Source organism: Oncorhynchus nerka, linkage group LG12, assembly GCF_034236695.1.
Source record: "Oncorhynchus nerka isolate Pitt River linkage group LG12, Oner_Uvic_2.0, whole genome shotgun sequence".
Taxonomy (NCBI): Eukaryota; Metazoa; Chordata; class Actinopteri; order Salmoniformes; family Salmonidae; genus Oncorhynchus; species Oncorhynchus nerka.
In genome coordinates, this window is record NC_088407.1 from 14,003,866 (window position 1) to 14,021,735 (window position 17,870).

Sequence of the window (17,870 nt, forward strand, 5' to 3'; positions counted from 1 at the left end):
TGTGTGTGTGTGTGTGTGTGAGAGAGTTCACTACAGCTACCCGTCACAACTTCTCTGAAACTAAAAGCCCAAAAGCCATGAGTCGGGAGTTCAATTTAACCTTATCCAAAAAAGCCCACACTAATCCATGGGAATAATGTAAAAAGCAAAATGATACATTAAAGGGACAATCTGAAGTTCAAACAACAACAAAGCGGTCACCTCCGCTAAAAGACCCAAAATATATGAACCAATCCCAGATTGCCCCTTAATACCGAGGCAACTATGATTGGACAGAAGTCTCATTTCTTTCTCGGGTTGGGAAAAGAGAATGTGAATGCAGCAATCTGACTCTACCCTGCTTCACTACACCTGGAGTGTACCTCCTGTGTGTGTGTGTGTGTGTGTGTGTGTGTGTGTGTGTGTGTGTGTGTGCGCGCACGCACCAGTGTGTGTATGTGTGTGCATGCGTGTGTGTGTGAGTGATGGGGAGTGTTTTGTGTGGTGTTTTGTGTGTGTGTGCGCGCCAGTGTGTGTGTGTGTGTGCATGCGTATTGGGGACAGTAATAGGTTATTTTATTTGTGGAATTCAAGAGGGGATCGTGAATGATTGTTTTTGGTTCCCCCGTTCGTAGCCAGCCTATAGCAGACTGTCTCTACAAGGTTTGTTTAGAGTCCAGCAAGTCTAAATATAAGCATTACATAACAGTTATACCTCTATCTAATTGTGCTCCAGTCTAGATGTCTAAGACAGGCACAGCTGGTCCACAGATGGTCCAGGGTAGATTACAAGTAAACAAAGATAAAACAACCTAAACAGAATGTGAATTTTAAAAAACCTAATTCAGTTATACTGAGAGAGTTGATTTATTTCCATTTATATACATACTGCATAGTGATGGTTGGCGGTTGTGAAGGTGACTATAGGTGGGATGGAGGGGGGAGAAGGAGAGCAATAAAATGACCGTTGTGACAGTCACGTTAGAGTGCAAGAGAGACAGAGAGGGAGGGAGAGCAAGACAGAGATGGTGAGGAGAAAGAGAGGGAGAGAGAGAGAGACAGAGCAGGAGAGGGATGGAGAGAGAGAAAGAGCAGGAGAGAGATGGATGGAGAAGAGAAAGAGCTGGGGAGAGAGAGGGAGACAGAGAGGGAGACAGAGAGAGACAGAGAGAGAGAAAGAACAGGAGAGGGATGGAGAGAGAGAAAGAGCTGGGGGAGACAGTGACAGAGAAAGATCAGGGGAGAGAAGGAGACAGCGAGAGAGGGAGAGAAAGAGAGAAAGAGAGGAGACAGAGAGAAAGTATCATAAATACTGTAGATTACCTCCTGTATACTGTTGGATGAGGGGTGAGTTGATTACCTCCTGTATACTGTTGGATGAGGGGTGAGTTGATCACCTCCTGTATACTGTTGGATGAGGGGTGAGTTGATTACCTCCTGTATACTTTTGGATGAGGGGTGAGTTGATTACCTCCTGGTATACTGTTGGATGAGGGTGAGTTGATTACCTCCTGTATACTTGTTGGATGAGGGGTGAGTTGGCAATACAGGTGCCTTCTTTGACTCGTTTCTCACAACAACAAAGAGGTCACCTCCGCTTATTTCCCTCTCACAACAAAAAAGAGGTCACCTCCGCTTATTTTCCTCCCACAACAGGAAAATAATCCTACATCAACAGGAAATCAAATCAAAGCAAATCACATTTTGTTTGTCACATACACATGGTTAGCAGATGTTAATGCGAGTGTAGAAAATGCTTGTGCTTCTAGTTCCGACCGTGCGGTATTATCTAACAAGTAATCCAGCAATTTCACAACAACTACCTTATACACACAAGTGTAAAGGAATGAATAAGAATATGTACATAGAAATATATGGATGAGCGATGGCCGAACGGCATAGGCAAGATGCAGTAGATGGTATAGAGTACAGTATATACATATGAGATGAGTAATGTAGGGTATGTAAACATTATCTAAAGTGGCATCGTTTTAAAACTTCTTAGAGATAGGGGGCAGTGTTTTAAAACTTCTTAGAGATAGGGGGCAGTGTTTTAAAACTTCTTAGAGATAGGGGGCAGTGTTTTAAAACTTCTTAGAGATAGGGGGCAGTGTTTTAAAACTTCTTAGAGATAGGGGGCAGTGTTTTAAAACTTCTTAGAGATAGGGGGCAGTGTTTTAAAACTTCTTAGAGATAGGGGGCAGTGTTTTGACGTCCGGATTCCACCTGTCTGACTTCCCCAAAGTAAACTGCCTGCTGCTCAGGCCCAGAAGCTAGGATATGCATATTATTAGTAGATTTGGATAGAAACACTCTAAAACTGTTTGAATAATGTCTGTGAGTATAACAGAACTGATTTGGCAGGCGAAACCCCAAACCATCCAAGGCAACAAAAAATTGGGGTCAATCTGTTTTCCATTCATTTTCTATTTTTATTGTATTATTATTTTATTTATTTTTTTGCCCCTTTTTCTCCCCAATTTTGTGGTATCCAATTGTTAAGTAGCTACTATCTTGTCTCATCGCTACAACTCCTGTACGGGGTCGGGAGAGACGAAGGTTGAAAGTCATGCGTCCTCCGATACACAACCCAACAAAGCCGCACTGCTTCTTAATACAGCGCGCATCCAACCCGGAAGCCACCCGGGAGTGGTAAGCCCTTTTTAATAGGAATCTGGTTGCAGTTCCTATAGCTTCCACTAGATGTCAACAGTCTTTAGAAATTGGTTGATGTTTTCTTTCTAGAAATGAAGAAGTAACCATGTTCTTTTCATGTGTCACACAAAGGGACTCAAGTCTTTTGGTGCGCGCAACCTGGAACGCGCTTCACTTTGTTTTCGTCCGGTATTGAACACAGTTTATCCCGTCTTAAATTGTATCTTGATGATCGAGTTGGAGGTGTGCATGGTTACGCAGCCTTGGGTGAACAGGGAGTACAGGAGAGGGCTGAGAACGCACCCTTGTGGGGCCCCAATGTTGAGGATCTGCGGGGTGGAGATGCTGTTTCCTACCCTCACCACCTTGGGGCGGCCTGTCAGGTAGTCCAGGACCCAGTTGCACAGGGCGGGGTCGAGACCCAGGGTCTGGAGTCAGAAAGTTTGGAGGGTACTTTGGTGTTAAATGCTGAGCTGTAGTCGATGAACATCATTCTACATAGGTATTCCTCTTTCCAGATGGGTTAGGGCAGTGTGCAGTGTGATTGCGATTACGTCGTCTGTGGACCTATTGGGGCGGTAAGCAAATTGGAGTGGGTCTAGGGTGTCAGGAAGGGTGGAGGTGATATGGTCCTTGACTAGTCTCTCAAAGCACTTCATGATGACAGAAGTGGGTGCTACAGGGCGATAGTCATTTAGCTCAGTTACCTTAGCTTTCTTGGGAACAGGAACAATGGTGCCCCTCTTGAAGCATGTGGGGACAGAAGACTGGGATAGGGAGAGATTGGATATGTCCGTTAACCCTCCAGCCAGCTAGACTGCACATGCTCTGAGGACGCGGCTAGGGATGCCGTCTGGGCCGGCAGCCTTGTGAGGGTTAACACGTTTAAATGTTTTACTCACATTGGCTGCAGTGAAGGAGAGCCTGCAGGTTTGGTAGTGGGCCGTGTCGGTGGCACTGTATTGTCCTCAAGCGAGCAAAGAAGTTGTTTAGTTTGTCTGGGAGCAAGACATCGTGGTCATGACGGGCTGCTTTTTCTTTTTTGTAGTCCATGATTGATTGTAGACCCTGCCACATACCTGTGAATTGTTAGGCGTCGTTAAGTGGAAAACATATTGGATCCTCCCTTGTTGCCAGGCGTCGTGAAGTGAATAGTGGAAAACATATTGGATCCTCCCTTGTTGCCAGGCGTCGTGAGGGGAAAACATATTGGATCCTCCCTTGTTGCCAGGCGTCGTGAAGTGGAAAACATATTGGATCCTCCTTGTTGCCAGGCGTTCGTGAAGTGGGAAACATATTGACATCCTCCCTTGTTGCCAGGCCTCGTGAGGTGGGAAACATATTGGATTCTCCCAATTGTTGCCAGGCGTCGTGAAGTGGGAAACATATTGGATCCCCCCTTCTTGATAGGCGTCGTGAAGTGGAAAACATATTGGATCCTCCTTGTTGCCAGGCGTCGTGAAGTGAATAGTGAAAACATATTGGATCCCCCTTGTTGCCAGGCGTCGTTAAGTGGAAAACATATTGGATCCTCCCTTGTTGCCAGGCGTCGTGAGGGGAAAACATATTGGATCCTCCCTTGTTGCCAGGCGTCGTGAGGGGAAAACATATTGGATCCTCCCTTGTTGCCAGGCGTCGTGAGGGGAAAACATATTGGATCCTCCCTTGTTGCCAGGCGTCGTGAAGTGGGAAACATATTGGATCCTCCCTTGTTGCCAGGCGTCGTAAAGTGGGAAACATATTGGATCCTCCCTTGTTGCCAGGCGTCGTGAAGTGGGAAACATATTGGATCCTTAGGAGACACCTATGACCACAATATGTTGCTAGTCGTAGAATGTTATATAAATGACATATAATTTATTCCATTGGGTTTACTCAATCTATTTCCTCACCCCACACATACAATTTAAAACTGAGTTCAGCTACACAACTATATCAATACATCTGATGAAAGATTGTGCTTTAGAAACACGGCAGTGATTCACATTTCTTTTGAATATAGTTTTCTAAAAGGCAAGGTTTTCAACGTTTTATTTATTTGTAATCATGGTGGAAAGCAGAGTATTACAGAAGACATCACACGGTTCAGTCAGAGGACCGTTGCTCTCTGAGTGCCTTGTTAAATGAAAAAAATGACATTCTTTTAAGAGCAAAAGAGAAAAATGTTGTTTTTTATACTGCTAAATTGGCGGGGTTTGTGGAGTCTCAGACTACCTGGGGTGTATGTGCTGAGTGAACTCAATGGGAGACAGCACTCTTTAACGTCAGACCGTTCAGTTTCACCTTGAAAAACTGCTTTTGTGGCCATTTCTTTACATTTCTTTATTTAAAAAGACATTCTAATGGAATACTGAATGTAATGGGTCTCAATAGTATAAGACATTCTAATGGAATACTGAATGTAATGGGTCTCAATAGTATAAGACATTCTAATGGAATACTGAATGTAATGGGTCTCAATAGTATATGACATTCTAATGGAATACTGAATGTAATGGGTTCTCAATAGTATAAGACATTCTAATGGAATACTGAATGTAATGGGTCTCAATAGTATAAGACATTCTAATGGAATACTGAATGTAATGGGTCTATATAGTATAAGACATTCTAATGGAATACTGAATGTAATGGGTCTCAATAGTATAAGACATTCTAATGGAATACTGAATGTAATGGGTCTCAATAGTATAAGACATTCTAATGGAATACTGAATGTAATGGGTCTCAATAGTATAAGACATTCCAATGGAATACTGAATGTAATGGTTCTCAATAGTATATGACATTCTAATGGAATACTGAATGTAATGGTTCTCAATAGTATATGACATTCTAATGGAATACTGAATGTAATGGGTCTCAATAGTATAAGACATTCTAATGGAATACTGAATGTAATGGGTCTAATGGAATACAATAATGGGTCTATAAGACATTCTAATGGAATACTGAATGTAATGGGTCTCAATAGTATATGACATTCTAATGGAATACTGAATGTAATGGGTCTCAATAGTATAAGACATTCTAATGGAATACTGAATGTTCTAATGGAATACTGAATGTAATGGGTCTAATAGTATAAGACATTCTAATGGAATACTGAATGTAATGGGTCTCAATAGTATAAGACATTCTAATGGAATACTGAATGTAATGGGTATATATAGTATAAGACATTCTAATGGAATACTGAATGTAATGGGTCTCAATAGTATAAGACATTCTAATGGAATACTGAATGTAATGGGTATATATAGTATAAGACATTCTAATGGAATACTGAATGTAATGGGTCTCAGTAGTTTAAGACATTCTAATGGAATACTGAATGTAATGGGTCTCAATAGTATATGACATTCTAATGGAATACTGAATGTAATGGGTCTCAATAGTATAAGACATTCTAATGGAATACTGAATGTAATGGGTCTCAATAGTATAAGACATTCTAATGGAATACTGAATGTAATGGGTCTCAATAGTATAAGACATTCTAATGGAATACTGAATGTAATGGGTCTCAATAGTATAAGACATTCTAATGGAATACTGAATGTAATGGGTTCTCAATAGTATATGACATTCTAATGGAATACTGAATGTAATGGGTCTCAATAGTATATGACATTCTAATGGAATACTGAATGTAATGGGTCTATATAGTATAAGACATTCTAATGGAATACTGTAATAATAGACATTCTAATGGAATACTGAATGTAATGGGTCTATATAGTATAAGACATTCAATGTAGTATATAGTACATTCTAATGGAATACTGAATGTAATGGGTTCTCAATAGTATATGACATTCTAATGGAATACTGAATGTAATGGGTCTCAATAGTATATGACATTCAATGGATACTGAATATAATGGTCATTCATTCTAATGGAATACTGAATGTAATGGGTCTCAATAGTATAAGACATTCTAATGGAATACTGAATGTAATGGGTCTATATAGTATAAGACATTCTAATGGAATACTGAATGTAATGGGTCTCAATAGTATAAGACTGATTCTAATGGAATACATTCTAATGGAATACTGAATGTAATGGGTCTCAATAGTATAAGACATTCTAATGGAATACTGAATGTAATGGGTCTCAATAGTATAAGACATTCTAATGGAATACTGAATGTAATGGGTCTCAATAGTATAAGACATTCTAATGGAATACTGAATGTAATGGGTCTATATAGTATAAGACATTCTAATGGAATACTGAATGTAATGGGTCTCAATAGTATAAGACATTCTAATGGAATACTGAATGTAATGGGTATATATAGTATAAGACATTCTAATGGAATACTGAATGTAATGGGTCTCAATAGTATAAGACATTCTAATGGAATACTGAATGTAATGGGTCTCAATAGTATATGACATTCTAATGGAATACTGAATGTAATGGGTCTATATAGTATAAGACATTCTAATGGAATACTGAATGTAATGGGTCTCAATAGTATAAGACATTCTAATGGAATACTGAATGTAATGGGTCTCAATAGTATATGACATTCTAATGGAATACTGAATGTAATGGGTCTATATAGTATAAGACATTCTAATGGAATACTGAATGTAATGGGTCTCAATAGTATAAGACATTCTAATGGAATACTGAATGTAATGGTTCTCAATAGTATATGACATTCTAATGGAATACTGAATGTAATGGGTCTCAATAGTATATGACATTCTAATGGAATACTGAATGTAATGGGTTCTCAATAGTATATGACATTCTAATGGAATACTGAATGTAATGGGTCTCAATAGTATATGACATTCTAATGGAATACTGAATGTAATGGGTCTCAATAGTATAAGACATTCTAATGGAATACTGAATGTAATGGGTCTCAATAGTATATGACATTCTAATGGAATACTGAATGTAATGGGTCTCAATAGTATAAGACATTCTAATGGAATACTGAATGTAATGGGTCTCAATAGTATAAGACATTCTAATGGAATACTGAATGTAATGGGTCTATATAGTATAAGACATTCTAATGGAATACTGAATGTAATGGGTCTCAATAGTATAAGACATTCTAATGGAATACTGAATGTAATGGGTATATATAGTATAAGACATTCTAATGGAATACTGAATGTAATGGGTCTCAATAGTATAAGACATTCTAATGGAATACTGAATGTAATGGGTCTCAATAGTATAAGACATTCTAATGGAATACTGAATGTAATGGGTCTCAATAGTATAAGACATTCTAATGGAATACTGAATGTAATGGGTCTCAATAGTATAAGACATTCTAATGGAATACTGAATGTAATGGGTCTATATAGTATAAGACATTCTAATGGAATACTGAATGTAATGGGTCTCAATAGTATAAGACATTCTAATGGAATACTGAATGTAATGGGTCTACTGAATAGTATAAGACATTCTAATGGAATACTGAATGTAATGGGTCTCAATAGTATAAGACATTCTAATGGAATACTGAATGTAATGGGTCTCAATAGTATAAGACATTCTAATGGAATACTGAATGTAATGGGTCTCAATAGTATAAGACATTCTAATGGAATACTGAATGTAATGGGTCTCAATAGTATATGACATTCTAATGGAATACTGAATGTAATGGGTTCTCAATAGTATAAGACATTCTAATGGAATACTGAATGTAATGGGTCTCAATAGTATATGACATTCTAATGGAATACTGAATGTAATGGGTCTCAATAGTATATGACATTCTAATGGAATACTGAATGTAATGACATTCTAATGGTCTCAATAGTATAAGACATTCTAATGGAATACTGAATGTAATGGGTCTCAATAGTATATGACATTCTAATGGAATACTGAATGTAATGGGTCTCAATAGTATATGACATTCTAATGGAATACTGAATGTAATGGGTCTCAATAGTATAAGACATTCTAATGGAATACTGAATGTAATGGGTCTCAATAGTATAAGACATTCTAATGGAATACTGAATGTAATGGGTATATATAGTATAAGACATTCTAATGGAATACTGAATGTAATGGGTCTCAATAGTATAAGACATTCTAATGGAATACTGAATGTAATGGGTCTCAATAGTATAAGACATTCTAATGGAATACTGAATGTAATGGGTCTCAATAGTATAAGACATTCTAATGGAATACTGAATGTAATGGGTCTCAATAGTATATGACATTCTAATGGAATACTGAATGTAATGGGTTCTCAATAGTATAAGACATTCTAATGGAATACTGAATGTAATGGGTCTCAATAGTATATGACATCAATAGTATATAGACATTCTAATGGAATACTGAATGTAATGGGTCTCAATAGTATAAGACATTCTAATGGAATACTGAATGTAATGGGTCTCAATAGTATAAGACATTCTAATGGAATACTGAATGTAATGGGTCTCAATAGTATAAGACATTCTAATGGAATACTGAATGTAATGGGTCTCAATAGTATAAGACATTCTAATGGAATACTGAATGTAATGGGTCTCAATAGTATAAGACATTCTAATGGAATACTGAATGTAATGGGTCTCAATAGTATATGACATTCTAATGGAATACTGAATGTAATGGGTCTCAATAGTATATGACATTCCATTCTGTAATGGAATACATTCTAATGGAATAAATGTAATGGGTCTCAATAGTAGTTCTAATGGAATACTGAATGACATTCTAATGGAATACTGAATGTAATGGGTCTCAATAGTATAAGACATTCATACTGAATGTAATGGGTCTAATGGAATTCTACTGAATGTAATGGGTCTATATAGTATAAGACATTCTAATGGAATACTGAATGTAATGGGTCTCAATAGTATAAGACATTCTAATGGAATACTGAATGTAATGGGTCTCAATAGTATAAGACATTCTAATGGAATACTGAATGTAATGGGTCTCAATAGTATAAGACATTCTAATGGAATACTGAATGTAATGGGTCTCAATAGTATATGACATTCTAATGGAATACTGAATGTAATGGGTCTCAATAGTATAAGACATTCTAATGGAATACTGAATGTAATGGGTCTCAATAGTATAAGACATTCTAATGGAATACTGAATGTAATGGGTAGTATAAGACATTCTAATGGAATACTGAATGTAATGGGTCTCAATAGTATAAGACATTCTAATGGAATACTGAATGTAATGGGTTCTCAATAGTATATGACATTCTAATGGAATACTGAATGGGTAATAGTATATGTTCTCAATAGTATATAGTACATTCTAATGGAATACTGAATGTAATGGGTTTACTCAATAGTATATGACATTCTAATGGAATACTTTTCAATGAAATATGGAATGAAGTTAATATTGAATGTAGTTCATGTGGAATGGGGTGGGATTCGACAGTGTTATAGTTCAGTGTTAACCCAGAGGGAGAGGGAGATACAGGGTGGAGAGAGAGAGAGACATGGTGGAGAGGGAGAGGGAGTTACAGGGTAGAGAGGGAGAGACAGGGTGGAGAGGGAGAGACAGGGTGGAGAGGGAGAGACAGGTGGAGAGAGTTACAGGGTGGAGAGGGAGACAGGGTGGAGAGGGAGAGGGAGACAGGGTGGAGAGGGAGAGGAGTTACAGGGTGGAGAGGGAGTAACAGGGTGGAGAGGGAGAGGGAGACAGGATGGAGAGGAGAGACAGGGTGGAGAGGGAGAGGGGTGGAGAGGGAGTTACAGGGTGGAGAGGGGAGAGACAGGGTGGAGAGAGGGAGAGGGAGTTACAGGGTGGAGAGGGAGAGGGAGTTACAGGGTGGAGAGGGAGAGATAGGGTGAGAGGGAGTTACAGGGTGGAGAGGGAGTTACAGGGTGGAGTTACAGGGTGGAGAGGGAGAGGGAGTTACAGGGTGGGTGGAGAGGGAGAGGGAGTTACAGGGTGGAGAGGGAGAGACAGGGTGAGAGGAGTTACAGGGGTGAGAGGGAGAGACAGGGTGGAGAGGGAGAGGGTGGAGAGGGAGTTACAGGGTGAGAGGGAGGGAGGGAGTTACAGGGTGGAGAGGGAGAGACAGGGTGGAGAGGGAGAGACAGGGTGGAGAGGGAGAGACAGGGTTACAGGGTGGAGAGGGAGAGGTAGACAGGGTGGAGAGGAGTTACAGGGTGGAGTTACAGGGTGGAGAGGGGAGAGGGTGGGAGTTACAGGGTGGAGAGGGAGAGACAGGGTGGAGAGGGAGTTACAGGGTGGAGAGGAGAGGGAGTTACAGGGTGGAGAGGGAGAGAGTTACAGGGTGGAGAGGGAGAGATACAGGGTGGAGAGGGAGGGTGGAGGAGTTACAGGTGGAGGGAGTTACAGGGTGAGGAGGGAGACAGGGTGGAGGGAGAGAGTTACAGGGTGGAGAGGGAGTTACAGGGTGGAGAGGGAGAGGGAGTTACAGGGTGGAGAGGGAGAGACAGGGTGGAGAGGAGAGACAGGGTGGAGAGGGAGAGACAGGGTGGAGAGGGAGAGGAGTTACAGGGTGGAGAGGGAGAGTTACAGGGTGGAGAGGAGTTACAGGGTGGAGAGGAGTTACAGGGAGAGGGAGAGGGAGTTACAGGGTGGAGAGGGAGAGACAGGGTGGGAGAGGGAGAGGGTGGAGAGGGAGTTACAGGGTGGAGAGGGAGAGGGAGTTACAGGGTGGAGAGGGAGTTACAGGGTGGAGGGGAGTTACAGGGTGGAGAGGGAGAGACAGGGTGGAGAGGGAGAGGGAGTTACAGGGTGGAGAGGGAGAGAGTTACAGGGTGGAGAGGGAGGGAGTTACAGGGTGGAGAGGGAGTTACAGGGTGGAGAGGGAGTTACAGGGTGGAGAGGGAGAGACAGGGTGGAGAGGGAGAGACAGGGTGGAGAGGGAGAGACAGGGTGGAGAGGGAGTTACAGGGTAGAGAGGGAGTTAGTTAGAGGGAGAGGGAGTTACAGGGTGGAGAGGGAGTTACAGGGTGGAGAGGGAGTTACAGGGTGGAGAGGGAGAGACAGGGTTACAGGTGGAGAGGAGAGAGAGATGGAGTTACAGGGTGGAGAGGGAGAGACAGGGTGGAGAGGGAGTTACAGGGTGGAGAGGGAGAGACAGGGGGAGAGAGGGAGAGGGAGAGGGAGTTACAGGGTGGAGAGGGAGAGGGAGTTACAGGGTGGAGAGGGAGAGACAGGGTGGAGAGGGAGTTACAGGGTGGAGAGGGAGAGGGAGTTACAGGGTGGAGAGGGAGAGACAGGGTGGAGAGGGAGTTACAGGGTGGAGAGGGAGAGGGAGTTACAGGGTGGAGAGGGAGTTAGAGGGAGTTACAGGGGGAGAGGGAGAGGGAGTACAGGGTGGGAGAGGAGAGACAGGGTGGAGAGGGAGTTACAGGGTGGAGAGGAAGAGGGAGTTACAGGGTGGAGAGGGAGAGGGAGTTACAGGGTGGAGAGGGAGAGACAGGGTGGAGAGGAGTTACAGGGTGGAGAGGGAGAGGGAGTTACAGGGTGGAGAGGGAGTTACAGGGTGGAGAGGGAGAGGGAGTTACAGGGTGGAGAGGGGAGAGTTACAGGGTGGAGAGGGAGAGACAGGGTGGAGAGGGAGTTACAGGGTGGAGAGGGAGAGACAGGGTGGAGAGGGAGTTACAGGGTGGAGAGGGAGTTACAGGGTGGAGAGGGAGAGACAGGGTGGAGAGGGAGAGACAGGGTGGAGAGGGAGAGGGAGTTACAGGGTGGAGAGGGAGTTACAGGGTGGAGAGGGAGGGAGTTACAGGGTGGAGAGGAGAGACAGGGTGGAGAGGAGAGGGGTTACAGGGTGGAGAGGGAGAGGAGTTACAGGGTGGAGAGAGGGAGAGACAGGGTGGAGAGGGAGAGACAGGGTGGAGAGGGAGTTACAGGGTTACAGGGTGGAGAGGGAGTTACAGGGTGGAGAGGGAGTTACAGGGTGGAGAGAGAGGGAGACAGGGTGGAGAGGAGAGGGAGTTACAGGGTGGAGAGGGAGAGGAGTTACAGGGTGGAGGGGAGTTACAGGGTGGAGAGGGAGACAGGGTGGAGAGGGAGAGACAGGGTGAGAGGGAGAGGAGAGGGAGTTACAGGGTGGAGAGGGGTAGGAGGGAGTTACAGGGTGGGTTACAGAGAGGGGAGAGACAGGGTGGAGAGGAGAGAGTTACAGGGTGGAGAGGGAGGGGAGTTACAGGGTGGAGAGGGAGAGGGAGGGATACAGGGTGGAGAGGGAGAGGGTGGACAGGGTGGAGAGAGGAGTTACAGGGTGGAGAGGAGAGAGAGGAGAGGGAGTTACAGGGTGGAGAGGGGAGTTACAGGGTGGAGAGGGAGAGACAGGGTGGAGAGGGAGAGACAGGGTGGAGAGGGAGAGGAGTTACAGGGTGGAGAGGAGTTACAGGAGACAGGGTGGAGGGAGGGAGTTACAGGGTGGAGAGAGAGACAGGGTGGAGAGGGAGAGGGAGTTACAGGGTGGAGAGGGAGTTACAGGGTGGAGAGGGAGAGACAGGGTGGAGAGGGAGTTACAGGGTGGAGAGGGAGAGGGAGTTACAGGGTGGAGAGGGAGAGACAGGGTGGAGAGGGAGTTACAGGGTGGAGAGGGAGACAGGGAGGGAGAGGGAGAGGGAGTTACAGGGTGGAGAGGGAGTTACAGGGTGGAGAGGAGTTAGAGAGGATAGGGTGGAGAGGGAGTTACAGGGTGGAGAGGGAGTTAGGGTGGAGAGGGAGAGAGACAGGAGAGAGGAGTTACAGGGTGGAGAGGGAGAGGGAGTTACAGGGTGGAGAGGAGAGGGAGTTACAGGGTGGAGAGGGAGGGGAGAGACAGGGTGGAGAGGAGAGACAGGGTGGAGGAGTTAGAGGGAGTTACAGGGTGGAGAGGGAGAGACAGGGTGGAGAGGGAGTTACAGGGTGGAGAGGGAGAGGGAGTTACAGGGTGGAGAGGGAGTTACAGGGTAGAGAGGGAGAGACAGGGTGGAGAGGGAGAGACAGGGTGGAGAGGGGTAGAGACAGGGTGGAGAGAGAGGGAGTTACAGGGTGTACAGGGTGGAGGGAGAGACAGGGTGGAGTTACAGGGTGGAGAGGGAGAGGGAGAGACAGGGTGGAGAGGGAGTTACAGGGTGGAGAGGGAGAGACAGGGTGGAGAGGGAGACAGGGTTTACAGGGTGGAGAGGGAGAGACAGGGTGGAGAGGGAGTTACAGGGTGGAGAGAGGGAGTTTACAGGGTGGAGAGGGAGAGACAGGGTGGAGAGGAGAGGGTGGAGAGAGGGAGTTACAGGGTGGAGAGGGAGTTACAGGGGAGAGGAGAGGGAGTGGGTGGAGAGGGAGTTACAGGGTGGAGAGGAGTTAGAGGGTGGAGAGGGAGACAGAGAGGGTGGAGAGGGAGAGACAGGGTGGAGAGGGAGTTACAGGGTGGAGAGGGAGGGAGAGAGAGGGAGTTACAGGGTGGAGAGGGAGAGGGAGTTACAGGGTGGAGAGGGAGGAGGGAGTTACAGGGTGGAGAGGGAGACAGGTGGAGACAGGGTGGAGAGGGGAGGGAGTTACAGGGTGGAGAGGGAGAGGGTGAGAGGAGAGAGGGAGTTACAGGGTGGAGAGGGAGAGACAGGTGGAGAGGGAGTTACAGGGTGGAGAGGGAGGGAGTTAGGGTGGAGAGGAGAGACAGGGTGGAGAGGTTACAGGGTGGAGAGGGAGGGAGTTACAGGAGAGGAGAGGGGGAGAGACAGGTGAGAGGGAGAGGGAGTTACAGGGTGGAGAGAGAGAGGGAGTTACAGGGTGGATAGGGAGAGACAGGGTGGAGAGGGAGTTACAGGGTGGAGAGGGAGAGGGAGTTACAGGGTGGAGAGGGAGTTACAGGGTAGAGAGGGAGAGACAGGGTGGAGAGGGAGAGACAGGGTGGAGAGGGAGAGACAGGGTGGAGAGGGAGAGACAGGGTGGAGAGGGAGAGACAGGGTGGAGAGGGAGTTACAGGGTAGAGAGGGAGAGACAGGGTGGAGAGGGAGTTACAGGGTGGAGAGGGAGAGGGAGTTACAGGGTGGAGAGGGAGAGACAGGGGTGGAGAGGAGAGAGTTACAGGGTGGAGAGGGGGTAGACAGGGTGGAGAGGAGTTACAGGGTGGAGAGGAGAGGGAGTTGGAGGGTGGAGGGAGTTACAGGGTGGAGAGGGAGTTACAGGGTGGAGAGGGAGAGACAGGGTGGAGAGGGAGAGACAGGGTGGAGAGGGAGTTACAGGGTGGAGAGGGAGAGACAGGGTGGAGAGGGAGAGACAGGGTGGAGAGGGTGACAGGGTGGAGAGGGAGTTACAGGGTGGAGAGGGAGAGGGGAGTTACAGGGGGAGAGGAGAGACAGGGTGGAGAGGGAGAGACAGGGTGGAGAGGAGAGACAGGGTGGAGTTACAGGGTGGAGGGAGGGAGAGACAGGGTGGAGAGGAGAGAGTTACAGGGTGGAGAGGGAGTTACAGGGTGGAGAGGAGTTACAGGGTGGAGAGGGAGAGTTAGAGGGAGTTACAGGGTGGAGAGGGAGAGGGAGTTACAGGGTGGAGAGGAGGAGTTACAGGGTGGAGAGGGAGAGGGAGTTACAGGGTGGAGAGAGGGAGTTACAGGGTGGAGGGAGAGACAGGGTGGAGAGACAGGGTGGAGGGTGGAGAGGGAGTTGGAGAGGAGAGACAGGGTGGAGAGGGAGAGACAGGGTGGAAGGGAGTTACAGGGCAGGAGAGGGAGAGACAGGGTGGAGAGGGAGAGAGACAGGGTGGAGAGGGAGAGACAGGGTGGAGAGGGAGTTACAGGGTAGAGAGGGAGAGACAGGGTGGAGAGGGAGTTACAGGGTGGAGAGGAGAGGAGAGAGGAGTTACAGGGTGGAGAGGGAGAGACAGGGTGGAGGGGAGTTACAGGGTGGAGAGGGAGAGGGAGTTACAGGGTGGAGAGGGAGAGACAGGGTGGAGGGTGGAGAGGGAGGGAGTTACAGGGTGGAGAGGAGACAGGGAGTTACAGGGTGGAGAGGGAGAGACAGGGTGGAGAGGGAGAGGGAGTTACAGGGTGGAGAGGGAGAGATAGGGTGGAGAGGGAGTTACAGGGTGGAGAGGAGGAGTTACAGGGTGGAGAGGGAGTTACAGGGTGGAGAGGGAGAGGGAGTTACAGGGTGGAGAGGGAGAGACAGGGTGGAGGGAGAGGAGTTACAGGGTGGAGAGGGAGAGGGAGTGGAGAGGGAGTTACAGGGTGGAGAGGGAGTACAGGGTGGAGAGGGAGTTACAGGGTGGAGAGGGAGTTACAGGGTGGAGAGGGGGTGGAGAGGGAGTTACAGGGTGGAGAGGGAGTTACAGGGTGGAGAGGGGAGTTACAGGGTAGAGAGGGTGGAGAGGGAGTTGGACAGGGTGGAGAGGGTTACAGGGTAGAGGGAGAGTTACAGGGTGGAGAGGGAGAGACAGGGTGGAGAGGGAGTTACAGGGTGGAGAGGGAGAGACAGGGTGGAGAGGGAGTTACAGGGTGGAGAGGGAGAGGGAGTTACAGGGTGGAGAGGGAGAGACAGGGTGGAGAGGGAGTTACAGGGTGGAGAGGGAGTTACAGGGTGGAGGGAGTTACAGGGTGGAGAGGGAGTTACAGGGTGGAGAGGGAGAGGGAGTTACAGGGTGGAGAGGGAGAGGGAGAGGGAGTTACAGGGTGGAGAGGACAGAGAGGAGTTACAGGGTGGAGAGGGAGTTACAGGGTGGAGAGAGGGAGAGAGTTACAGGGTGGAGAGGGAGAGAGTTACAGGGTGGAGAGGGAGAGACAGGGTGGAGAGGGAGTTACAGGGTGGAGAGGGAGAGGGTGGAGAGGGAGTTAGAGAGGGAGAGGGAGTTACAGGGTGGAGGGGAGAGGGTGGAGAGGAGAGGGAGTTACAGGGTGGAGAGGGGAGAGACAGGGTGGAGAGGAGAGACAGGGTGGAGAGGGAGAGGGAGTTACAGGGTGGAGGGAGAGACAGGGTGGAGAGGGAGTTACAGGGTGGAGAGGGAGTTACAGGGTGGAGAGGGAGGAGGGTGGAGAGGGAGTACAGGGTGGAGAGGGAGTTACAGGGTGGAGGAGAGGAGTTACAGGGTGGAGAGGAGTTACAGGGTGGAGAGGGAGAGGGACAGGGTGGAGAGGGAGACAGGGTGGAGAGGTGGAGAGGGAGAGACAGGGAGAGGAGTTACAGGGTGGAGAGGGAGTTACAGGGTGGAGAGGGAGTTACAGGGTGGAGAGGGGTGAGAGGAGACAGGGTGGAGAGGGAGAGACAGGGTGGAGAGGGAGAGGGAGTTACAGGGTGGAGAGGGAGAGGGAGTTACAGGGTGGAGAGGAGAGGAGTTACAGGGTGGGTGGAGGGAGAGACAGGGTGGAGAGGGAGACAGGGTGGAGAGGGAGTTACAGGGTGGAGAGGGAGAGACAGGGTGGAGAGGGAGAGTTACAGGGTGGAGAGGGAGAGGGAGTTACAGGGTGGAGAGGGAGAGGGAGTTACAGGGTGGAGAGGGAGAGGGAGTTACAGGGTGGAGAGGGAGAGACAGGGTGGAGGGAGTTACAGGGTGGAGAGAGAGATACAGAGTTACAGGGTGGAGAGGGAGGGAGTTACAGGGTGGAGAGGGAGAGACAGGGTGGAGAGGGAGAGACAGGGTGGAGAGGAGAGGGAGTTACAGGGTGGAGAGGGAGTTACAGGGTTACAGGGTGGAGAGGAGAGACAGGGTGGAGAGGGAGAGACAGGGTGGAGAGGGAGTTACAGGGTGAGAGAGAGAGAGAGTTACAGGGTGGAGAGGGAGTTACAGGGTGGAGGGAGAGGGAGTTACAGGGTGGAGAGGGAGAGACAGGGTGGAGAGGGAGAGGGAGTTACAGGGTGGAGAGGAGAGGGAGAGGAGAGGGAGTTACAGGGTGGAGAGGGAGTTACAGGGTGTGGAGAGGGAGAGGAGTTACAGGGTGGAGAGGGAGAGACAGGGTGGAGAGGGAGAGGGAGTTACAGGGTGGAGAGGGAGTTACAGGGTGGAGAGGGTGGAGAGGGAGAGTTACAGGGTGGAGAGGGAGACAGGGTGGAGAGGGAGAGACAGGGAGAGGGAGTTACAGGGTGGAGAGGGAGTTACAGGGTGGAGAGGGAGAGGGAGTTACAGGGTGGAGAGGGAGTTACAGGGTGGAGAGGGAGGGAGTTACAGGGTGGAGAGGGAGAGACAGGGTGGAGAGGGAGAGGGAGTTACAGGGTGGAGAGAGAGAGACAGGGTGGAGAGGGAGAGGGAGTTACAGGGTGGAGAGGGAGTTACAGGGTGGAGAGGG